The sequence below is a fragment of the Vidua chalybeata genome (assembly GCF_026979565.1).
Source record: "Vidua chalybeata isolate OUT-0048 chromosome W unlocalized genomic scaffold, bVidCha1 merged haplotype SUPER_W_unloc_6, whole genome shotgun sequence".
In the NCBI taxonomy this organism is placed as follows: domain Eukaryota; kingdom Metazoa; phylum Chordata; class Aves; order Passeriformes; family Viduidae; genus Vidua; species Vidua chalybeata.
Window position 1 is genome coordinate 652046 of NW_026530341.1, and position 25952 is coordinate 677997.

Here is a 25952-nt window from a genome sequence, read left to right on the forward strand (position 1 = left end):
TCCACCCTTATTGGCAAATTATTAGCTTTCTATTGCTCTGTCCTAGTGTGTTTCTAGTTAGGACAATGCTGAACACTTTACTTCTAGCCTACGAAACAGCAAAGCAATTTGATGAACAAAATGGTAAAAGAGAAAATGGGGGATTGTGATAAACTGTGGTAACTTGTTTGTTCATCAAAGGAATTGGAATATTAAAGGAGGAAAAAGAAAATTAAAGTATGAGGGACTAGCTTGCTTGTTAGGAGATAGGGGAAGCATCTGTGAAGTTGGGAAACAGCAACTTGTGGGTTTTACTAAAAAAAGGACAATAAAGAAGCAACTGCTACAAACCGCAAGGCTATAGGCATATTGCAAGGCTATAGACATACTGCAAAACGCAAGACCACAAGTATGATTAATCACCATTTAGGGAGCTTTTCTTATCTTCTCTTGCAGACACAGGCTAAGGATGTTGGGGGATGGCCGGAGCTGATTATGAAATCAGCGACCACCAGGCAACGGCCACCGGACTAGACAACGTAGGAGTGCTCCGGGTACGCCCATCACTGTCCGGAACCGATTGTGAAACCAACGATCACCTGCCTCGACACAACGCAGACACGATGCAGAGGGATGCTCAAGCTACGCCCACCGCTATCGCAAGAGACGCGAATGAAGAAACCGCCAAGAAACTATAAAAGAGACTGAATAAGGGGGGTGGGGTGTGGGGCACTGCAGTGTGGGACACTGCAGGAGGGGCGGTTAGGAGACCCCTACCCACCCAGCGCTGTTTTGCTTGCTACTGCTTGCTGTAATTAATAAAATTCTAATTGACCTTAAAAAGGCTGAATCAAATTATTCGCCTCAATTTATCACACATGGATCCCAATGGCATTCCATTGATCCTCCTCTTCTGGTCTTCTTGGTGGTGAAGGTCCCCCCAAAAAGCATAGAATCTGATGGGTTAAGATATGCTCAGGCCAGGTAGGAAAATCCAGGCACCTCCCTGGAGGGGCAGAGTTTGCTATTGTCTGTTACAACAGACTCTGGGTTTGTTGCATCATGTGCAGTCCTGTGGTGCAAGGCTTCAGGAATGACAGATTTTAGACAGCAGCAACCACTACTCCAACACCCGCATTTTTATCTCAGGGGGGGCTTCGATGCATTAAGGCACCCCCTCAGCTGCCCCTCATGTGAATGTCCCGTGGATATGGCCTTCCCAGGGTTGGGGGTTCCATAGCCAGTTTGTGTAAGGGAGGATGGGTTCACTGCCCATGAGTAGAGGTTACAGTACACCAAAACTTCCTCTCCCTACCTCAGTTGGCGGGGAAATCTGTGCAAACCTGTTCCCAGCAAATGGGTCTGTGGGCTACAGCCTCCCTCATCCCAAAGCAAGCCAAAGATGATTCTTAATATGACTGCTGGGTTTGGCTCACATTCTTTTCCTTGTTTACTTGTTTGTTTCAGGTGATTGAAGAATGAGTTTTCCCTTTATCTAATCTGAGGAGTTTGACTTTCAGTCCAAAGTCCCAGTCAGGTATCTTCAATGAGGCTTCTTTGGTTGTAGCTTCTTCATACAGTTTTTGTTATGATGAGCAAAGCTTTATATCAATGTTTGAGGCATGAACTATTTCAGTCTCTGACAGTACCCAAGAGAATTAGCTGTGCTGGAGGTACTCTATAAGGATTCAAGTAACGAGCAGTCCTCTATAGATCCAGATGAAGTCTAGGGCACACAACCCATATGGCAGAAGTTCCTATGGAGCACACCATAGTCGTAGACCAACTCATTGGCGGTGATGCCATGGACAGAAGGAGAACAAAGAGTGGATAATTTGGCTGCTCAACTGGTAATATGAGGAAAGTCTCTCTTCCTCCCTGTGGGCCTGCATCTCAGCCACAGAAAGACTGTCCAAGGACTTCCAGCAATTTAAAGAGGAAATGTCCCATGTCCTGCCATTATGAACCAAAGCCTCTTGCTATTAAGAGCAAGCACCCCCCTACCACAAGGTAGGTAACCTGTGGTTTTACCTACATGACCATGGAGAGGACATGAAGGAAGTGGGATGGAAAACCTACCTCTGCCCTTGGAGCCATGGGTATGTGAGTTGAGAGGAAGAGCAACCACCATGGCAAATTCTTCAAGGATAAATGCTGTTCCAGTTTCTGTGATACATGAAGGGATGAGACCCATCAGCAGACAGAGAGCGAATCTGAGATTTATTCAGAAGCACTCATCTTTGCTCCTAAAAGCTTTTTTTTTTTTTTTTGGTTACAACTTACAGGCTTAATCACAGTTCTGCAATAAATCTGTCTTCTTGATATCTTCTGTTATTCTCTCCAAAGCCATGACTAGTAGAGCGCAAAGAGTGTACAGTTCTATGTTGAAGTAGAAGTAGAAACTCATTCGTCCAGTTCTGTCTCAGGTACATGCTGTCCGGAGAGACACTGCTGCTGCTGCAGGTGCTGCTGCTGTTGCTCTCTGTTTAACTCTTTCCTTACACCAACCCCTACTACCCCAACAATTCCCCCTTTTCTATTTTTTGGGGTCATGGACAAAGCAAGTACAACCATAGATTTTTTGTGTGTGTTGAAATTATGTTGAAAATTATGTTGAAAAGGACAAAACAGAAAATTTAAAAATATATCACTGCCAGACAACCTAATCCATTGAAAACCCAAACTCGTAAATTTATTCCTGAAAACCAATTTTCCGATGTAGCCAAGTAAGATAATTTTTTAAGTCTGTTAGCACTTTTTGTTCCTCCAGAGTTTGCAAGTCTCTGAGTTGATCTTTTAATTTAGTGTGAAGTGAGTGGATGTCTTGTCTTCATGTAGTGGTTTTGGTTCGCCAATTCGAGATTTCCCAGCCAATGCACCAATGAGTGTGGTGGGTTCAGTGCTGGCCAATCACTAGTGCATTCACTAGAATATACTTACTCATTTCCTGCTGTGAAGTAGGACTAGAAGAAAGGCAAAGCAGGCTCAAAACCTTAAAAGGGTATAAAGAGAAATTTATTAACAGTAACTAAAAGAAAGATTAATAAGAATGAAAACAAAACCTTCAGGATACTTCTTCTCCCCCTACAACCTTTTCTTTCCCAATGACAATGTAAAGAAACAAAACCTAAAATTTCCAGTCAGTTTACCACCTCTAGAATAATCTTTCTTCAGTTCACTTAGGGAGAGAAGTCCCTCTTGTTAATATTATGGAGACTTCTCCGCAAGAAAACAGTTCTCTCGTGTCTCTCTTCATGAATAGCAGCCGCCCGGGAAAATCTGCAATCATGAAATTCCTCCCATTTTCCACAAGATTTTCCCACAGCTGTGTTTATGGGCCATGTCAACTTATGGGGTACTGTTTTAAAGATGAGCTATTCAAGGGCAAAGGTTCTCATTATCTATCTCTGAAATAATCTTCATCTCTGAGAACAGAGTTCTTCTTCTCTCCCTGGGAGCACAGAGTCATCATCACTCTTCTCTCTCTCTGCTCAAACTTCTCATAGTTCATAAATACTTTATCATCTGCTTACTTTGGCATGGAGGCCTTTCCTTGATGTGATAAGTTAGAGAAGACTCTTTGTTCATCAAGACAGAAAGGAGAAGCCTTGTGTAGATAACAGAAAATCAAAGGAGAAGCCTTGTGTAAGATAACAGAGAACCAAAGGAGAAGCCTTGTGTAGATAACAGAAAACTGCCAGACAGAAACTAGCTAATATGTTGATTACTTAAGCTAGTTGTGTAATTAGAACTTAGGTGGAAAAGACCATTACAGGGCCATGGACTTTCACCAAGGAAGAAGAGAGGAGCCTTCGTCAAACGACCACCAGAGAGTAGAAGACGACCCCCTAGCAACAGAGGGCGCAAGCACAGAGTACACCCAGAGATACAGCAGACACGGAAGAAAGAGAGTATAAAAAGACTGCGGGAAGGGGGAAATGGGGTGAGCCGTAGGCGGAGCAGGGACTCCCTGACTGCACCCAGCGCTGTTTGCTTGCCATTGCTTGCTGTAATCAATAAATTTCTGATTGACTCTTGAAAGGCTGAACAAATTATTCGCCTCTATTTATAACACTCGATATCAATTTGAACCCTTCATTTCCCCATGCTTTCATGTATTACAGGGAAACAGAGTCTGATGTATCAATTACATCTTTCTCCATAGCTTTACAAGAGGATTTCAGCCCTCCCATCTGGGACTTGACTCTTTCTTCACTTGCCTCGATATCTTCATGTTGCTTCTTTATGTGCCTACACTTGTCCTTCTTCTCTCACTCGAGGGAGGATTGAAGCACTGAAAGAGTTAACATCTCGCCTGGGGCCTGCAGATGGTCACCTGACCCCAGCCAGGGTCGGTAGCTTGGAAGCTTGTGGTGGGAACTGCGGCCCGGGGCTGTGTCAGGATCAGACGCATGGCTGGTCTTTGGTTTTTGCTGCGTTCAATTCTAGCTGCAGGGCCACTCTGCACAGGCTGCAGGGCTGCCTCTGGCCTCAGCTGCATGATCTCGTGTGGCGGCTGCACTGAGAGGAGGGTTACCTGGCGGCAAGATGTTAACAGCCGCAGCCTGGTCCTGCTTTGGCCAGGGCCCTGCAGCCTCCCCGCCCCCTGCCTGGCAGCTGCTGGGGCCCACTTGGGCCAGGCTGGGGCACAGCGGGCTCCCCGGAAAGGGGTCTGGCCCAGCCGAGACAGAGGCTGGGCCAGGCCTTGTTACCTGTTCCCAGGCCAGAAGGAAAAGACAAAGCTCCCCTGTAACTGCGCACTGCGGCCACAGGGAAGATGTTCTCCAGCCAGCTCACTCCCTGAGACCGATGGGCAGTCACGAGAGCAGCCGCTCCTGGATCTCTACTGAGACCTCCCGGGTGGCGGTGCTTAAAGGGGCTCACCTTTAAGCAACTAAAAGATGTATAAGTTTGTTGTAGATGTTGGCGAACCCAATGGGAAGAATGATGATGTCTGACTTAGTTCAGAAGGCTGAATGATTTCTTTATTATAATTATGCTATAATACATTAATATACTATATAAAAGAGGATACTAAAAACTACATGCTACTTTCTCTAACTATCATATCTAACTAATAACTCGTGACCCTGTTCGCCAGAGTCCAGACACAGGTGGATCCGATTGGTCATCAGGCCCAAACAATCCACCATGATCCAACCAAACAATCACTCTAGGTAAACAATTTTCCAAACACATTCCACAAGAGAAAAACAAGGAGCAGAAATAGAAATTGTTTTCTCTTTAATTTCTCTCTGTGTACCTTTATGAAAAATCCTGAAAGAGAGAGAAATGTGCTTGCCACATAACTTGCCAAAGGATAAATAAAAAGGTGATGAGAAAAACAACATTAGGAGGTCGTGAGTTAGCTCTTCGACCATTTCAAAGTATCCAAGTACATTTTACTGAACTTCCTCAAGTACAAAGATGAAAGTATTTATTAGTAATGACAGACCATCTAACTCATTGGGTCGAAGCGATTCCCACTGTCAAGGCCACAGCCAACGTGGTATGTAAAACCCTTTTGGAACAGATCATTCCCAGATATGGGATGGTTAATAGGATAGACTCAGACAGAGGAACACATTTTACTTCAAAAGTGTTACAACAAATAACTCAAGCCTTGGGGATAAAATGGGAGTTACACACCCCATGGCATCCACAGAGTTCGGGCCAGGTAGAGAGAATGAAGCAGACTTTAAAGAGAACTTTGACTAAATTAATAGTTGAAACCCAAATGTCATGGGTACAATGTCTACCTTTAGCCTTATTGAAAATCCGAATACAACCCAGGTCCGACCTGGGAGTGTCACCTTATGAGATGATGTTTGCATTACCTTTTCTGACCACCCAACATGAAACTGCTACCTATGAAGTAGGGGAAATGAGTGTTAAAGGATATGTGAATACTATTGCAAAAACTCTTGAAAACTTGTGGTTAAAAGGGATAATCCCTCAAACCACACCTTTAGACTTTAAAATCCATAATATTCATCCAGGGGAGTGGGTGCTAGTAAAAACCTGGAAAGAACAATCTTTAACTCCACAATGGGAAGGTCCTTTTCAGGTATTGCTGATGACTGAAGCTGCGATCCGGACCAGTGAATGAGGGTGGATCCATGCCAGCAGAATCAAAGGACCCATAATAAAAGAACCCAAGGGGTGGACGATAACACCTAAACCGGCTGATATAAAATTGGCTCTTAAACGGGGGCAGGGTGGTAATGAACTGGGAAGACCAAAATTATCTAGGAAATTAACAAAGAATCACACCTAATTGGGAAATAAGACTGAGCTTACATTAGTGGTTTCAAGTACCGCCTGGACAAGTCCTGAGATGCCTCCAATACCCTCCTTGGGGAGGAATACTGCCACTTCAAACAGGAGGATCAGGACTATTTTGGACAGAGAAATCTTGTATTCTGGCCTATACTATATGTATTATGGAGGGTTATTTTGTAATACTGTATTAATTCTTTTTAAGTAGTGTGTTAAATATAGTTTTAGGTTACAACATAATGTTAAAATAGAAGCTCTGCGATGTAAGATATTTTTTACTAGCTCAAGAAAAGGGATAAGATAATCAAGAAACTCTTCACACAGCCACAGGAAATCTAAAGAGTTACGGCCTCCTTATCAGAAAAGACAAACATTCTTCCACCTTCTCTCCGTCTTTATGGAACCACCAGGATTAATGGGAAGAAGTTGACAAAAACCAGAAAAATCTTAATTTGCAAGGAATTTATGCATCATGTATGAGATATATGAATATGTCACAGGCTATTGCTTTTAAGGGTTATTCCTTTGTTTGCAAGGCATGTTTTTGGCAGCTTAGTGCCCAAAAACATCTGGACGTCTGTAATTCTTTCCTTTTTATTGTCTCGTAGTGTCCTAATCCTCATTGTCCAAATTTTTATTACTCTAATTTTATTACTATTTTTATAACTATTTTATTGCTAATAAACTTTTAAGATTTTAAAAACCAAGTGAATGGTGTTTTTCACAAGGGAAAAAAACTGCTTTTAAGGAGGGGCGGGAATAAGGGGAGGATATAACCTTTTACCAATAGGAAGGCATTAGGGGAGGAGTGCAGGGTAAGGGCTATCCAATAGAAGCCAACAAGGGGAAGGAGCAAACCTTGCACCCCAATCTTGCTTCGAGGAAGGGATGGAGGACAGGGAACATTCCAGAAGAGAACACAGGAGATACAAGGAGACTGACAGGTGGATTGACATACACTTGGCAGGAAAATCTTGGGGTAAACAACTCAGGACTGAACCATTAGGGAAGCCAAATAGGGTACATGGAATGAACCATTACAAACTTATAACAAGGAATATTTAAAACCTACAACAGAAGAACAAACTGTAAAATATCAGACTACCACATTTCTGCGTTTCTTTTGTCTTTAACATGTGTTTTTCACAGAGGCGTGTACAGCTTTCCAATGCCTGGAAGCTTTGCATCACTTCCGTAAATACGTCCCATGCAAAACCAGGACAGGTTTTATATAAGGCTCCTTGGAGGTGGTTTTTGATTGTTTGCCATTTTTGTTCCATTACATTCCAGAGAAGACAAGTGACAAATAGAGAGTTATGTATGTGATCCCAATCGCAGTGCAAAGATATGAGGGTTTTTTGAGCCTCAACTCTTTCACCCACCCACAAAAAAACACTTTCCAAGTGTCTTAGTTTACAAGACAGGTGTCTGCTAGGGAAGGCAGAAAAAGTCTCCCTTGGAATGGAGAATGTAAACCCCCTCCCTCCGAATTATTAGAATCATGAAATTCAGGGGCTCTCAGGCAAAGATATGGGAATAGGAATAACAGTTCCTTACTAGTGTGTATAATAAAGTAAACAAACAACAACAACTACGGCATTAACAACAAATATAACCAGGAACCCAGTAACAGCCTTTCGGCTGCGGCACTTTCCCCTTCGGTGTAGTTATGGTCACAGCCGGCAGGGGCGCTGGCAGGCTCCTGGTGAGCAGAGCAGGTGCGGTGATCCCCACGTGGCTGTAGGGGGCGCTCCGGTGCAGGCTCGAGGAGCACGAGGCAATGGCGGCTTTTGCCTGAAGATGGGAAGGGAAGAGAGACTCCACAAACCCCTGGGGCAGCCGGCTCCAGTGCCCCTAGCAGGACTCTCGGAAAGCAGCAAGCTGGGCCAGCAGTGTTGCCGTTGAGGCAGGACGGGAACAGAATGACTCCAATATCAGAAGGCAGGAAAGAATTGATCTATTTCAAATGCACCGCTCTATATATAGGGAACATCGTGCAGACTAATTTCATTGGTCTTAAAGTAAAAACATCTCACACCATTGGTGTGCAGTGAATGACGCACAGTGGCAGAACGTATCTATAACAATGTGAACAACAAGAGAGATAGTGAATTATTTACATTCCTTTCCAACTGTTTCCCAGGCTCTTGCCTAGTTAGAAAACCTCTCTCTTTCTCTCTGACTGAACTGAGAATACGCATATTTCCTCCGTTTCGTTTACAAAAAAGAAAAAAGAAAAGGCGGTGTTTGTACCCTCCTGCAGGGCCCTTGCAGGAAAGAGAACAAACACAGCTTGAGAGTTTTATCAACTCAAATCAATCAAAACCTCATTTTGGATATTGACTCAGAACAGTCGAAGAGATTCCAATCTCTTATTATAAATTCCAAGAAACCAGTTACCAACTCTAGGATAGTAACAACTCATTGTCAGTCTGCCAAAGGACTGGCAGTCCAACTTATCAAAACCCATTTCCCAGTGTGAGCAGATGCCACATGAAAGAAAATAAGGTATTAACAAACACGTGCACATACCCAAATCAGCCAAATTCGGAATCTGGCAAGATGAGTAACATCTGTTTGCCACAGCTGCAAAGCCTTTAGGCCTCTGGGATTTATCCCAGCCAGTAATGTGCAGCAGGTCAAGCCTTGGTTGGCATTCATCAAAATTGCTTTTGCAAGGTGTGTGCACTTGATAGAAGAATCATGCAAGGCTTTTGGCCCATGCAGTCATGTCCTCAATGAACAACTTGAGTGACAAATTTGAAATCAGGTCCAAATTGCATCCTCAAAGCTTTCAAAGCAATTGAGTGAAATGAACCCAATTCAGAAATTGACCAAATTCAGAAACACATGAGAAATCTCTGAAATGCCATGAAATCTCTGAAATGCCATGGCCACAGCCCTTAACTCAATCACTTGGGCCGAGGCTGTTGTGGCTTTCCAATGCTTTGAGCTGTCAGAAAAACACAGCTTTTTCCGCCTATTTTTTTTTTCCCAAAAAAACCAGCAGCACCTGCAGGCCCTGGGACCCTGTGGTGCTCGGCGATGCAGAGGGCCCAGTTCAGGGGGCCGGAACAAGTGTCCCAAATGTGGCCGTGGGGGCAGGGAGCCCAGGCTCTCTGCCGAGCCGAGATTCACTCGGCTCGATCCCTCCCCCCAGTCTCTTATAGGTATCACTTGGGGCCCCTGGATTTGGGGTCCCTGGGACATCCCACGGCCACCCTCAGATGGGCGACCCATTCCAATCTTATATTTCGGTGCACGCCCCCACCGGGCTGCGGGAAAGCTGGCAATTCCTCCAACTTTCCGCCCTCCCCCTGCCCCACCTGGCCATGGACCATGCCACAGCATGGTCACATTTTGGCCACAAAAATCCCCTACAGTGTTACAAGCTGGGGACATTGTGGCTGGACAGTGTTCAGGTGGAAAGGGACCTGGGGGTGCTGGTCGACAGCCGGTTGAATATGAGCCAGCAATTTGCCTTGGTGGCCAAGAAAGCAAATGGCATCCTGGCCTGCATTAGGAATTTTGTGACCAGCAGGAGCAGGGAGGTCATTCTTCCTCTGTACTTGGCACTGGTGAGACCGCATCTTGAGTACTGTGTCCAGTTCTGGGCCCCTCAGTTTAAGAAGGACGTTGAGATGCTTGAGCGTGTCCAGAGGGCAACAAGGCTGGTGAGGGGCTTGAAATACAAGCCCTATGAGAAACGTTTGAAGGAACTGGGGTTGTTTAGCATGGAGAAGAGGAGGCTTAGAGGTGACCTTATTGCTCTTTACAACTTCCTGAATGGAGGTTGTAGACAGGTGGGGGTTGGTCTCTTTCACCAGGCAATAACTGACAGAACAAGAGGACACAGTCTCAAGCTACGTCAGGGAAGGTATAGGTTGGATATTAGGAAAAATTTTTTCACCAAAATAATTATAAAGTACTGGAATTGTCTTCCCAGGGTGGTGGTAGAATCACCATCTCTGGATGTGTTTAAAAAAAGACTGGACATGGCACTTGGTGCCATAGTTTAGTTGAAGTGTTGGGGCATGGGTTGGACTTGATGATCTTAGAGGTCTCTTCCAACCTCATTATTCTGTGATTCTGTGATTACATTCAACAAAAAATCCAGGTAGCAATGTATGACTACAAATATGCACAATAAAATAGGAATGCTTTTGATTACAAATAGCAGTCCATAATTTCAGCAACATGACAAATAATGGTTTTTCCTTTATATTATATAACACAGCTTGATCTAAATGTTTAGCTAAATTAGCAACATAAACAGAATCAGTAACTATATTTACAGGATTAGGAAATAAAGGCTAAAAGTACAGCACAAAGTTCAACCAGCTGAGGAGACCCTTGTTGAATCATCACTTCATATTCCCAATGATCATCCTTTTTCCAGGCCAAAGCTGCTTTTCCAGTTTTCCCTGATCCATCCGTAAAAACTATTGCACCTTCCACTGGAACAGGAGAACAAATTTGTTTCCCCTGAAAAGGAATATCCCTAGACAAAGTCAAAATAGGATGAGAAGGTAAATTATATGTCATCTGACTTGTAAAATGTGATAAAGCAGATTGCAATTCATTATTATTTTGAAAACACCATTCAAAATACCATTGTTGTACAGGTATCACAATAGTTACAGGATCATGGCCCAAGATTTCATGGCAACATCTGTGACCCTTGATAATGATATCTACAAAAAGCTCATAAAGTCCTGAATCTGTTTTTTGGGATCTGAAAGATAAAAATATCCATTCTAAAATATGCAATTTATCTTCCCAGTCATCATTCCATTGACACAACATTCCACATGGTATTTAATGATCTTTTAAAATAAATAGTTGCACACCAACAGAAGTATCTATCCTGTTAACAAATTTGCATGTCAAAGCTAATTCAACTTCTTCCATGACTTTTTTGCTGCAATAGTCAAATGTCTCTCATCAGTAGAGGAAGTAATCCCTGACAACAATTCAAACAAAGACTGCATTTGATGATTAGTTATCCCCAAGTATGACCTGATCTAACCTATTGCACCAACCAATTTCTGTACATAAGTAACAGTTTTAACTTCAATGCCTAATTTTACCGGCTGAGGCACAATCTGAGTATTGGTTATTATCAATCCCAAATATTTCCAAGGCATCTTTTTCTGTACTTTCTCTGGGGCAATAACTAAACCAAAAGTTTTGAAATTTGTTATCACATGTTGTTCAAGATCTGACAACTGTTGTTTATTATCAGAAGCCAACAAGATATCATCCATGTAATGATAGCAACAGCAATTACTAAATTGCTCTCGCACCTTTGATAAGGCCTGTGCCACAAACCATTGACAAATAGTGGGAGAATTTCTCATTCCTTGAGGAAGGACTTTCCATTTATATCTTTTATTAGGCTCATCATGATTTAAAGAGGGCACAGTAAAAGCAAATTTTTCCTTATCTTGTTCAGCCAAGGGAATGGCAAAAAACCAATCTTTTAAATCAATGATAATTATTTCCCATCCCTGTGGAATTACTGTGAGTGTTGGAAGGCCTGGTTGTAAAGCTCCCATTGTGGCCATTACAGCATTTATCTGCCGTAGATCATGCAAAAGTCTCCATTTTCCTGATTTCATTTTTATCACAAAAGCAGGGGTATTCCATGTGCTAAATGACTCTTCAGTATGTTCAGCTTACAGCTGTTCTGCTATTAATGCTTGCAGGGCAGTAAGCTTTTCAATATGAAGGGGCCACTGGTCAATCCAGACAGATTTATCTGTCAACCATATCAGGGTTACAACTGGACGCTTAAGGCCCTGCATCACAGTGGCCCCTATTAAAAATCCGTAGTAATTTTAACACCCCACTGGGATAAACAATCTCGTCCCCATAAGTTATATGGGGTATTGGCAACATAAGGCCTGATGCTAGCTTGTTTGCCATCAGTATTTTTTACATTAATCACAATGGCAGACAGACTACCTGTAGTCGAGCCACCCAGCCCCATGATTCCAAAACCTGCTTGAGTGAGAGGCCATGACTGAGGCCAAGAAAGTTGTGAAATTATAGTTACAACTGCTCCTGTGTCAATCAAACCTTTTGTTGATATGGTCTCTGGATGATGTCCCTTGGCTGTAATGATGCATTCCTTTTCCGGGCATTGATCTGTCACTTTTTGAGTCCAAAATACTTGAGGTGCTCCTGTAGATCCAAAACCTCCTGTGCCATGACTTGTGTTCACTGCATTTGGAACACAACTCACAAAGGGAACAAGTTGAGCAATGCAAGTTCCTTTCTGAATAGTAACAGGGGGTTCACTAACTGATACCATAGCATGAATTTGTCCCAAATAATCAGCATCAATAATCCCTAAATGTACATTAATACCTTGAATAGTACTACTAGATCTCCCCACTAAAAAGGCACTCAGTCCTTGTCTTATGGGACCATAGACATCAAGAGGCACTTAACATATTTGTCTTGTTAAGATAATTATTGTGTCAGCTGTGGGTATATCAATCCTTGCGGAGCCACTTGTGGCCCCTGAGTATTGTTCACAAATGGATAGCTTTGCAGTGCCGGGAGACCTTGTGTTTCTCCTTGGGGTATTTGTGTCCCCGCACGCCCCTTCGCGTTCTTCTTCCAGTTTGCCTGCAATTGCTGTCCATTTGCATGATATTTTGATCTGCATTGTTTAGCATAATGTCCAAATTTACCACAATGACTGTAATTCACTTTATTACCTGGATTTATCTTAGATTTTACTTTTTGTTCAACATTTTGTGGGCATTGTGCCTTTAAATGCCCTTGTTGTTCACAATTAAAACATTTTGGTGGAGGCTTTAGGACAGCTTCCAAAGCAGCCATTTTGTGTTCAACTGTCCCGACCTCGGAGCAAGCAGTTACCATGTCAGCTAATGAGGGATCTCCAGGCAAGGTTTCAATAATTTTTCTGCAATCTTCATTTGTGTTATCTTTTACTAATTGCTTGCATAAAATTTGCTGTAAATTTTCATCATCCACTTGTTTCTAAGTAGCTGCAGCAACCTTTTCCACAAATTGCAAAAAAGGTTCCTTTGTCCCTTGGTGTATAGTAACATATCTTTGTTTTGGAGCTGACATTTCCGTTGTTTTAATTAACACACTAATTGTTGAGCCTGTGCCAAAATTAGAGGGTCCCACCTTGCCTGTAAATCTGGGTTAGAAAAAGGTCCATTGCCTAACAAGGCGTCAACTCCTACAGTGTGATGAGGGTCCTGCTGAATTAATTGCATGTTATTCAAAGCTGTTTGTTTGGCTAATTGTCTCCAGGTATTTTGAAATACACTATATTGTACTGGCTGAAACAAAACTGTAGCAAGATGCATGATATCATAAGGAGCAAGCACATCAGCAATAATAACACAAATTAATTGCATTACTTCTCTAGAATTAACACCATATTTAGCCACCTTTGCTTGAAGGTCTTGCACGACCTTCCATGCAAAAACTTGATGACTATCATTTTTTCCTGAATTAGGAACTGCTTTGAAAACTAGAAAAGCCATAGGCTCATTACAAGCAACATTTATATCAACACTCTGTATATCTGACATTTTTGGTGGACCTATTTTTTCTAATAAATCCAAATCCCCCACTTCAGCTGCTTTCTTTTTAACATGCTCCCAAAATTGTAAAAAGGGTGTTGGGCAGTAATTGTCACTTGACAAGGGGGTAAAGTCCAGGGGGCAGCAGGCTTAGATCTATTATGGGGTTTGCAACAGACAGATCTATGCACCATGTAAAATCGGAATCCCTGAACGCAGGGGTGATCTTACATAAGACAAAAGTAAAAGATGAAAGGCACTCTTCTCCTCCGGACTAAAATCCTGTTTATTCAGGAGCCACCTCGGATCCAGGCGACGCCTCAGGGGGTAACAGAGGCCAAGGCATCTGGTGGCATCCAGAAGAGAAAAAGAGAGCCTGAAAGTGTTGTCCAGGGGGGTTTTGAGCCCAGGGAAAAGGGGGGGCAGAGCTGAGGACCCGCATCCAGTGCGATACAGGTGAGGACAGGGAGAGGGGAGGAGCAGACTAGGAAGAGACCACCACACCTGAGGCTTAGGGGGGAGGGGGGGTAGACCGTGTGATGCCAAACACCCAGTGCAAAACAACAACAACTAAATACACTTTTTAGTGCAATACAACAGCACCAGTTCAAGTTTCTTTGTCACTGGCATTTCATCATCCTCACTATCACTATCAGGTAAGGGAGGATACGGCGTTGATGGTATCATTTGTTCATGTGGGTCGGAGGGGAGTGGAGAGGCAGATGGCTCAGTTTGCTGATCTTTTCAAGTAATTTCAGCTAACTGCTGTGCAGGAGTAGCATATTTTGACTTAGCACTTAATTCAGCTGACTGCTGCGCAGGGGAGGGATACACAGGCTGAACATAGATTTTTCGCTCTAACTCTCCTTCCACTCCCTGCTCTCTCCTCTCCTGTTCTGTTCTCCACTCTTTCAAAATCTCATAGAGCAGTCTCCAGGTGGTAGTCAGCTCAGCAGCTGTCCTGTCCCCCTTCAACACTGTGGCTTTCTCTCTCCAACTTCCTTGTATTGGCCCGGCTCCTTTTTCCCGGGGCGCTGGCCAGGCGCTTACGGGAGCAGCCGGAGAGAAGCGACAAACACCTTTGTGGTTCGTTTGATACAGACAGAGCTATTTAGAGAGCGCGATCATGACCAGGTTAAAGAGACTCAAGAGACTGAACACTTGTTGTGCAGTCCAAAGTAGGTTGTATTTGCTCGAACGCCGCACGTACAAGTGACGACGGTCTGGGGTTGAGTTACAGGTTTTATAGGGAAAAATAAGAGATAAGGTGAAACCAATAGAACAGTGCCCAGTATGAATACATTATAGGTAAAATCCAATGGGAATAGCTTCAGGGGGAAGGGTAAATACACGTAAAAATACAGAATAGAAACTCCAGCTTTAGGTTTAGGAAACAGAAACTCCCATTTCAAATTCACAAAGCTTTTTGCTCCGTCTGCGTAGCTGTACACTATAACATCTCCCTCTTTTTTTGTTTAATAAAATGAACAGAGCTTTGGGGGAAGGAGAAACTGCGGCTATTAAACTGCAGTGTTGTTTTGTTTTCCATCTTCCCACGATTCTCCTCCCATGGTGGCAGCAGCAACTACGACAGGTGTGGAGGCTGCAAACTTGGAGGAAGCAATGCAAAAAATGATTCACTTAAAAATCCCAAATGATAGCAAAACTAAAAAGATTGCAACTACAAAATAACAAATGTCCTTTAGAAGGGACAGCACCCACCCAGAAAGATCCCAGCCTTTAAACATGCCCTTGAACCAGTCCTCATTCTCCTGCTTTTCTGGAGCCAAATGAGGAGCAGGAATGTAGGAATTGACATCCTGCTAGTCTGAAAGAAAAATGAAATCATACAACAAGGTAAACCAACTATAAAAATTCTGCCAGTATAAAGGAAAAACAGGAATTAGGGTTCTCTTCCTCCCTTGCGGTGTTTCCTGTTTGACGCAACTGCATCATCTGTGGGGTGTCCAACAACCCCCTGACCCACCCCATTTGTATCATCACGCGGGGTGGATCTGCGCTCCCCAATTAGTTTTTTTGCTGGTTGGAGAATTCTCCCCCCCCCCTCCCTCCCCCCCTGAGGAGGCGCTGTCCCCCGAAAGGGGCACTGGCTGGTGAAATGGCCTTCCTCATTGCAGTAATAACACCTGCGTTTGGGAGGAGGAGAACTCGATGTTGGAGTTTCTGCGGTTGCTGATGTCGGAGCAACCACTTTTTCCTGAGGACCTTCCACCAAGTCCTCTGCCATTAGTGTGGCTTTTCTTGTGCACTCCTCGATGAGCCGATCCAGCGTTGGAGGAGGAGACGCTGGAAGAGACATGATGACTCGCCGACAGGCATCATTTGCATTTGTGGTGACAATTTCTAATGTGATTTCGTCTCGTGCTTCTTGCCCTTCCACCTTTTTCTCGACCGTGTCTCTCACTCGATCAACAAAATCCATGAATGGCTCTGAAACAGATTGCTTGAGAGCAATATAAGGTATTATAGGTTCTTTTGAGGGCATACTAAGAAATGCCCGTTCTGCTGTGTCTTTTGTGAGATCTAACACTGGTTTTGGAATCCCTACTGCTTGTTTTTGGGCTTGGTTCCAATTCCCTTCACCCACAAGATGTTCTAGGGTGATCTCGCCACCTTCTATATCTTTGGCATAATTGGGACTCTGCAAAATTCCTGGAAGAAGGTCTCCTGCAAACCTTTTCCAAGTTCTTTCCCACATTCTGTATTCTGATGGAGGGGGCAAGCAACTGAACAAGCGCTTTAAATCAGCTGGAACTAAGGTGTTAGAATTGAAAGTTGCTTTTAACATGCTCCTAAAAAATTCGCTTTTTTGCCCAAATTCACATTTTGTTTTGCAGAGTTCCTTTATGCTTTCATATGAAAGTGGTTCCCATCTAGGGTTTTGTCCTCTCGCGTTGTACAACACTGGGGCTATGAACAGAGCATTTGAATCTCTGCCCGCTTTCTGTTTCCCGGCTTCGGCTTCCCCGCCTTTCCCTTCGCCATGGGAACCAGAGGCCGGGGCTTGGGAAACAGGAGAGAGGGGGGCAGGGTCCGGAGGCTCGGGGGTGGAGGTTTGTGTGGGAGTGGCTGAGGTTGGTGATGCCGTGTGGAGCGGGGCGGGATCCGGTGGTGCAACCTCGAGGGGTGGAGCTGAAGGAACCACCTGTAGGGGCGGTGCTGTGGGTGAAGGCCTGCAATAGCACTTGGGAGGGGTTTCGTCTGCCGCAAGAGAGGTGGAGGAGGGGTCAGGACAAAGGGAAGGAGGGTTAGGGACTGCTGTGTGGGGGGTACCTGGGAAGGAGGAGTTCCCGCCGCGCTTCTTTGTCTACCTTGTGGAGAGACAAAGACCCCCGCCACACGGTCATCGCCATCTTGTGGCGATTTGTCCCGTGGGGGGGTGTGGGAAGGGGTTAGAAGGAGTACAGCATTTTTGGGAACAGCCACAACTGTGAAAGGAATCAGGAGAGGGGTTAGAAACAGAAGTTTCAACAGGGCAATTAGCATTTTCAGACTGTGGGGGTCGGGGAGACGGGGGAAATAAAGCAGATGGGCTCTTTTCAGTTTCCCGCGTTTCCCAACTGTCTGCACCCTCTTTAACAATGTCATACACTAACAAAAAGATCCTCATGAAGCCTTGTTTCACTGAAGGATCCCCCTTCTTGGTGCCTTCTGTTAAAGCAGTGCCAACCCCCTTCCAAAAAACTTTCTGCCTCACATCCTGAACTGAAACATTTGGAAACTTCAAAATCAGCCACTTTATAAACTTTTTCACAAAACTTTTAGAAAAACTTTCTCCTGACTCTGTCAGGGTTACTTTTACTTGGTTATAAATCTCTTTCTGCTGTGTGGACAATTTCCCACCCATTCTGCCCACCAGCAAGCCTCACCCGCCTGCTGCTGAAAAAAACAAAAAAAAAAACCTGAAAATATCTAAAAACCGACGGCGGCACCCCAGCACACTGTGCGCCGCACGCTCCTTTCCCTCCGCGGGAATGGGGGTGCCTCCACCCAGATCCACTAACCGGGGCCCTCCCGTGCTAGTATTGAATCTTATAGAACCGTCGACCCTTAGAAAACAAAAAAACAGCGGTTCCCGGTCTGAGGTCATCTTCTGGGGTGTGCAGAAGCTGCGTCTTCACTCCGCTGGAAACCCAGAACCGGGCAGGAGCCGGAACAGTTTCTCAGTGGCGATAGTGCTGCCGGAGCTGAGCAGAAGGAGCGGAAACCCCCTCACGCTTGCTGTGGTGCAAGGGCTTTTTCCCGCCGGGTGGACTCTGGCGCTGACGGCTCAATGGTGGTGGCATCAGCGGCCATGTCTCTCGCGGTGACGGCTGTGGAAAACAGCGTCTGGAAAAGCCCCAAACCGGAGCGCTATCTGCCGCGCTTTAAAAACAGCTGCTGTATCAGAGCCCTATGTTGGGATGCCACTTGTATCTTTCTCTCTCCAACTTCCTTGTATTGGCCCGGCTCCTTTTTCCCGGGGTGCTGGCCAGGCGCTTCCGGGAGCAGCCGGAGAGAAGCGACAAACACCTTTGTGGTTCGTTTGATACAGACAGAGCTATTTAGAGAGCACGATCATGACCAGGTTAAAGAGACTCAAGAGACTGAACACTTGTTGTGCAGTCCAAAGTAGGTTGTATTTGCTCGAACGCCGCACGTACAAGTGACGACGGTCTGGGGTTGAGTTACAGGTTTTATAGGGAAAAATAAGAGATAAGGTGAAACCAATAGAACAATGCCCAGTATGAATACATTATAGGTAAAATCCAATGGGAATAGCTTCAGGGGGAAGGGTAAATACACGTAAAAATACAGAATAGAAACTCCAGCTTTAGGTTTAGGAAACAGAAACTCCCATTTCAAATTCACAAAGCTTTTTGCTCCGTCTGCGTAGCTGTACACTACAACAGACACCACATCCCACAGTCTCTCCCCAACTTCTTTCCACACTCTCACACTAAAAGCCATACTTATATGAGTTTCAAAATCTTGTGACCCGGCCCACAACAGCACACTACGAAGAGCATAATCAGTAGTCTTAATATCTTTTCTCTTCAACAAAGCCTTCCAAGTAGACAAAACAATCTGTTCTTCACTTGACAAGTAATTTCCCTTAATGTCCCCAATGGCTCACCTTTACTCCAGGTATCAAAATCAGTCTAGTCCAGACCAGCAGCTTCACCTGCTGCTCTCAGCTTCATTGGGCTCTGTCTCCGCTGCACCTTGCCCTGCAGCCCCAACAGTCATCCACCACACCAGGGGGTCACCAGATGTCACTGTTGAGACAGTCACGACACACAGAAGAACGCTATACAATTTCAGGCTTCTCTCTGTTTTTTTATGACAGCATGCTGTCTTTTATACATTCCCAACAAAGTTTATACTTATTCATTGGTTAACATAAATCAACACAGTGTTCATTGCTACAGAGCAGTCTCCACCACTGTTTTCAACTAACATCCAACTGCAGGCTTCTTTTGTTTATATTTTTCTTCTTCTCAGTTTCCATGGCAAGGACCTTGGCAGAATTCCTTTCAGGGGTAAATGCGACTCTTATCAGCTTCTTCTTCAACTAACTCTTCCTAGCTCACAGACCAGCTGTCAGCCCCTTCCACAGGTCTCATCCCTTCATGTATCACAAATGGCACCCTATTAAGTCGGCTTGCAACTGCCATGGTGATCCAGTCCTGGCTGAACCATCCAGTTTTGCCTGAAAGATCACCAAGGAGCTCCTCTTATCGTGCCTATAGATTGAGGTTAGCCAAAAGTGAGCGACGGGGTAGCATTTCTCTTTAATTATGGGGCAAAGCACAACCAAATCTCAAAGACTCCATGAAGACACTCTGTTGCGCATTACCAGGGAACAAAGATTTAAAGTAATACCTCAGAAACTTATATCCTCACTCATTTGGATGTGACACAACTGCCCCTGGTACTCCTCTGATTGTTCTTATGAACTTAGTCACTGGCAAAAAGTCAGGCAATGCTTACAAACTTGTCATGTTGCTCACTGTTATAAATACATAGTATAATATTGGCTTTTTGCAAAAACTAAAATGGATGCTATATGTATAATGTTAAAGTAATGTGGTAGTCTGTTGTTTTGCAGTTTGTTCTTCTGTAGTAGGTTTTAAATATTCCTTGTTATAAGTTTGTAATGGTTCATTCCATGTACCCCATTTGGCTTCCCTAATGGTTCAGTCCTGAGTTGTTTACCCCAAGATTCTCCTGCCAAGTGTATGTCAATACACCTGTCAATCTCCTTGTACCTCCTTTGTTCCCTTCTGGAATGTTCCCTGTCCTTCATCCCCTCCCCAAAGCAAGATTGGGGTGCAGGGTTTGCTCCTTCCCCTTGGTGGCTTCTATTGGATAGCCCTTACCCTGCGCTCCTCCCCTAATGCCTTCCTATTGGTAAAAGATTGTGTCCTCCCCTTATTCCTGCCTCTCCTTTAAAGCAGCTTTTTGCCCTCAGTTATTGTCATTTGTCCCTGAATCCTCTGGGGAATAAAACTTCCTTGGAACTCAAACAAGTGATCCCTCCCTATTCCTTTGCCTTGGTTTCTTGTACTGTGTTGTTGCTGTGTTACCCACGCCACAGCCGTCAGCTGCAGGGAGCTGCAAGCCCCTGTAAGCACCTCCACCCCAGGGAACTCAGTAGAGATCCAGGGGCGGCCCCTCTCGTGACTGCACACCGGTCTCGGGGAGTGAGCTGGCTGGAGAACATCTTCCCTGTGACTGCAGCGCGCAGATACAAAGTAACTTTGCTATAAAGATATAGTTTTTATTTCTGCTATTAACTAATCTTAGACATAGTAGTGAAATAGCTGATATAGTTATGCATGTGATAATTGAGCTGTCTGCTTGGTTGGGATAACATCCAATAAACGTATGATGAAGACCCCTGCTACTATCAACATCTACCGTCTGTAGAAAGTATGGACCAAAGCCCAAGCTGGACCTGATAATAAGAACAGACTAAAACCACAGCCAAGAAATGTGCATGCTCTGAAAAGGAAGACCCGAGGAGGAGCCATGCTAAACAGTTCTTGGGACATGTAAACCAGTTTGCGGAAAAGTTTAAATATGCATAATTGTTTATGAATATGCAATAGGCTGATGCAATAGAAAAGGTATGTAAAGGGTGCCTCTGAAATAGCAGGTGTGCTCTTGGCTGAATGCCAAGCACGCGGACATTAAACTTCACTTTATTTTTGTATCCTATTGTCCTTTATTAAACTTTTAAATTTTACTAGGAGAGTGAACCTCATTTTTCACAATTGGGAGCTTCATCCGGGATGTAACACCTCGCCTCTGAGACCCTGGGAGATCCCAAGCGGGGGAGGCATGCCCTGCCAAGTTGGGTGGCCTGCTCCATTTCTTCTGGCGTGCATCAGCGGTCACAGGTTGATACCCCGTGGACAATAAAGAGACAAATAAAGCAAAGGAAAGGGAAAAGGCTCCCTAAGAAACCACGGTACTTAGCCCCCAGCACAACCCCCCCAGCACGGCCACCAAGATTTCTGCTGCCAGGAAGCCACCTCAGCGCAGTGAGACACCATGCAGCTAGGACTGGGGGGTGGCTCTGCAGTCTGTGCCAGGGGTGGCCCCAGAGTGGAGCTGGCAGCTGGTGCGGCTTGCGCGGTGTGGTGCCGGTGGAGAACACATGATCAGCAGCAAGAAGCATAGTGAGCGATTTCCCGATGTAGGGCCCGGATGAGATTAACCCTTTCAGCGCCTCTGTGAGCAACTATGCAGCCAAGAACAACATTAAGACCAGCTCCTAGGCTGCTGCCTGACAGGGATCACATGAGCAACAGCAAGAGGCAGAGCATGCAATTCCCTGATGCAAGGTCCGGGCAAAATTAACCTTTTTCAGCACTGCAGAATTCCATCTGAGATCAAATAAATCTGTGAACGCCAATCTTCTCCCAAGACAGAGGAAATAAAGGTGAAGGCACGTGAAGAAAGCAACAAGAAGACACCAAGGTCGGTGAAGAAGGAGGGTCCAAAGCCCAGAGGAAAGAAGGAGAGGAGATGTTCCGGTTTCAGAGCTGAAAACCTTTTGCAAGCCGAGGTGAGAATATAATATACCAGACTATTTCCCTGTAATTCATAAAGGGCATGGGAGGATGCAGCGTTCATCCACAGCTCAGAAGAGAAATAGAAAATATAAATGTTGAAAGAAGCTGTGATCTGACTTGAACAGAGAGAGGCAACCTTTGCTTTCAGAGATCAAAGAAGAGAACTTTTGCTTCTATGCTAGAACAGCTCATCCTTAAAAAATTGCACCCCATAAGCTGGTGACACATGGAGGCAGTTGTGAGAAGACTGCCAAAATGTGAAAGGGACTTCATGACTGCAGATTTCCGGGCAGGCTGCTATTCGTGAAAATTAAAACCATGAGAAACTGTTTCCTGTGGCATGGCAGGAGACACTCCTCTCCCTAAGTGAACTGAAGAAAGATTTATTTTTAGAGGTGGTAAACTGACTCAAAATCCCAGGTTTTGTCTCTTTATGTTGTCAGTGGGAAGGAGAGAGAGGCTGGGGGGACGAAAGGTGTTCTAAAGATTTATTTTAGTTCTTATCATTCTCCTTTTAGTTCTGTTATTAAAGTTTTCTTTACAGCCTTTAAAGTTTTGAGCCTGTTTTGCCCCTAAAGCATTTTCCCCTAATCCTTATCTCAACCCGATGAGCTTTAGTTTAACTGTTTTTTTCCCTTCTCTGCTCCAATTATAGCAGAGGAAGATGAGTAGATGATTTTTGTGAGTGCACTGGTGTTTGGCAAGCAGTCAACCCACTACATTGGGAGATATTTAATTTATAAGCTATGCCTGTAATGTATTGCAGTCAAAATCCACATCATGAACAGTTGTCCTATGAAATGGTTAAAGAACTAAGGAAATCAGCAAAGGATAAATGGCTTGCATTCCTCCTTTACTGTGAATTTAATAGATGCTATAGCTGAATTGCATACCATGCTACCGGTGGACTGGAAATCTCTTTTTAAAACAGATTTAATGGGCGATGGGCGGGGGGGGGCAGAGGGGCAGTACTCTGTGTGGTGGATGGAATTTGTAGATTTGGCTCAAACCCAGGTACTGAAGAAGGGTAATCAAAATCCGCCACTTAATATCACAGCATCCCATCTCTCAGGGATCGGCATGTATGCCACCGCCCGTGCTCAGCTGCAATTACAACCCCATGCCTGGGACCAAACAACAACTATGTGGATGCTGACAGTCTGGTCAGAGACAAAGATAAACTTTCCCAGGCATTACTCTGGGGCAGCTTGAGAAAGTTCAGAGAAAGAATTAAAATAATCTTTAATCTTTGCAGTTGGTGCTTTGAACTTGTTGTTTACTTGTAAGATGTTTACAAGAAGGGTGTTGTTCCTAATTAGACAATGATGTGAGTGGTATTGGTTGAGGACCAATCAGGTCCACTTTTATCGGAACAGTCTATAAAAGAATGTGATGTCTAATAAACTTTGCGTTTTGCCTTCTGAGACCTTGGAGTCTGTCGCCTCCTTCAGATGTCCCTAATATGAGAGCAACATCTGGTGACCGCCAACGTTCATTGCAGCCAAGACTGAAGAACTGGGGTCACCCTCCGCACTCCATTAAGAGAGGTACAGCAGTATTTTCCCTGCACCCTCCTAGACAGGAGTGGTCTTTTGTGACTATAAGTAGTGGAACCAGCCTGAGAGCTGGTTGGGACAGGCCCCAGCAAAGCGAGAGTTTGTATTCCGGAGCAAATCGCTGCTTAGGCGGGCTGCGGGGGAACAGTTCCATACAATATGGGGAACCAAACCTATACAGAGGAACAAATTGTCCTTTCTGTGTGGAAGGACACATTACTGTGCATGGGAATTGCTGTATCAGGTCATTCCCTGAGCACCCTGCTCTGCTGGGCAAAGGCTCATGGATTTTCAGTAGACTCTGAGACCACTTTTAGCCTGGACACTTGGCAGTCGCTAGGAGACCGACTGTGGCATGAAATCTCCAGCAGAGATAAGGACACATTTGAATTAGCAGTTACATGGGGCATTCTCTCTAAAGCGTTGCAGCACTGGACACTGGGGGAGGGTGATACGGATGTGGCGGACTCAGAGGGTGAGGACGATCCTTCTATGGACACTGACATGCCGGAAGGCGAGGGGGATGAGGGGACTGCTGGCAGCCTTTCTTCGACTCCGCCCAGACCCCTGAGACACACGGAAATTGCTCGTAAAATCTATCCCTCGCCATGAGATTACGTCCCGCCGAAGTATCCCGCTCCCTGTGACTTTGTAATGCCAAAGTATCTGTCACGTGTGATGCAGCTTGCAAAGGCTTCGTTAGCCGAGTCCTAGCCAGAAATTGCCGAGCGTGTGTAAGAGGCCGTCTGCAGCCCCCCTCATTCTCCTTTGCCTTCCGATTGCCACGAAGAGAAACCCCTTCCCCCACTGCAGTTCCGGCTTGGAGAAGACGACAGTGCAAGTGCAACTGCTGTACTGTCATGCTAGCTGTTCCAAACAAGGCCTGACAAGGACTTGGCAAGGAGTTGGCAAGGAGTTGGCAAGGAATTGGCAAAGACCTGGCATGGACCCAGCAAGGAATGGTCTACTGCATATTTGCTCACTCTCCACCCTTAAGCCAAATGAAATTTTGGGGTGACTCTAGTGGTCTCTCACTGAAGACCCCTCATCTGCCTTGTTACCACCATGACAGACAGAGATCGAGAACCCTCCTCCCAAGGACTGAGACTGAGACCCCTACCACAGGGAGTGGGGAAAAGGATGGTGTGACCACTAATGACATGACCTGTTCTTCTTCAATAATTCCAATGGAGTTATTCTTCATTGTATTTGTCCTGCCTTGGTGGTTTCTGTGGACTCACCTGTTCCCCCACAGCAATTACAATAGACTCTCATTGTCCTGCATGTTCCCCCCTCTTTCCTCTGTAGACTATAATTGGACCCCCAAGCCGACCAGGACTTCGGAGACTCCCCCGACATGACAAGACGGATCCCCATCATCCGGACCACTGAGGATCTTGCCTGTGTTGGTAGCTATTCCCTTCCACCTCTTCTTCTCTCCCTCTCTCTCTCTATTCTTTTATCTCCTTTCTGATCCCACTATCGCATTTACTGTTTTGGCCCCTAATAAAGGTGCATTTGTTGTGATTAACTAATAGCCCCTTGTTGTTTGCCTTTTTGCACTTTTGGGATCAGTGAAAAGAACCATCACGATTCCTTTGCCCCTATGGGCGGATCGTGACAGCGTGCCCCTCTGTTTACCCCCTGGCCCCTCCTTTCTCTGCCCCGCTGTTTTCTGCTGCTGCTTCAGGCTTTTTTGCTACACTTTAACCGGACTCCCAGTGTTTGCCCAGACCTCCCCCAGCTCCTGGCACAGCTTCAGAGTTCTTGCTATGTTTTGCTTGCCACCCTGGGTGTGCTTGCCTCTGCTGTTCCAGTGTGCTGCTCCGAGGTCCCTGGTGCAGTCCATTTCACCATCAGGAGTGGCACCGGGACTGGCTGCCCCTGCTGTGAGTTTGCAAAGAAAGTCCCTTTTCTATCTCTCTCACCAGCTGAGCCACCATTACTACATGCAGAAAGGCGGCTGAGCTTGCACCACAGCACCCCCTGCAGTCACAAGGCAATAATTGCACTTGGCCTGCCTGGCTGGGAGCCAACAGCACCCCTGCTGGCTATGACCATAACTACACCAACAAGGAAAGTGCTTGAAGGCTGAGAGAAGGCTGTGTTTGGATTTCTGTTGGGGTTTTTTTGTTTGTTTATTGTTACTTGTTTGTCTTATTACATATATTTATTTTCTAGTAAAGTGCTGTTATTCCTTTTCCCTTAACTTTGCCTGAAAGCCTCTTAATTACAAAGTTATAATAATTTGGAGGGAAGGGGGTAATATTTTCCATTCCAAGGGAGGCTCCCACCTTCCTTGGCAGACACCTGTCATTCAAACCAAGATAGTCCCCACCAAGGTATCACCTGAGGTAAGACTAGGAGAGCAGCACTGAGTATACATCCCAAGGACACTCATTATCCTTGATGTTATCATGTCATAAACTTGATAGGAAAGATGTGTGCTAATGTCTTTACAAACAATTCCATGGGTGACGGTA

General features: G+C 44.9%; 1 long non-coding RNA gene across 1 annotated transcript; it reads left to right on the forward strand.

Annotated features, from left to right (window-relative positions):
- The first annotated feature begins 21459 nt into the window (after positions 1-21459).
- Positions 21460-25588, forward strand: LOC128783011 (uncharacterized). The gene is made up of 3 exons (XR_008428953.1): positions 21460-21906; positions 23339-23460; positions 24778-25588. It is a non-coding gene; the product is annotated as an uncharacterized LOC128783011 (long non-coding RNA).
- The last annotated feature ends 364 nt before the right edge of the window (positions 25589-25952 follow it).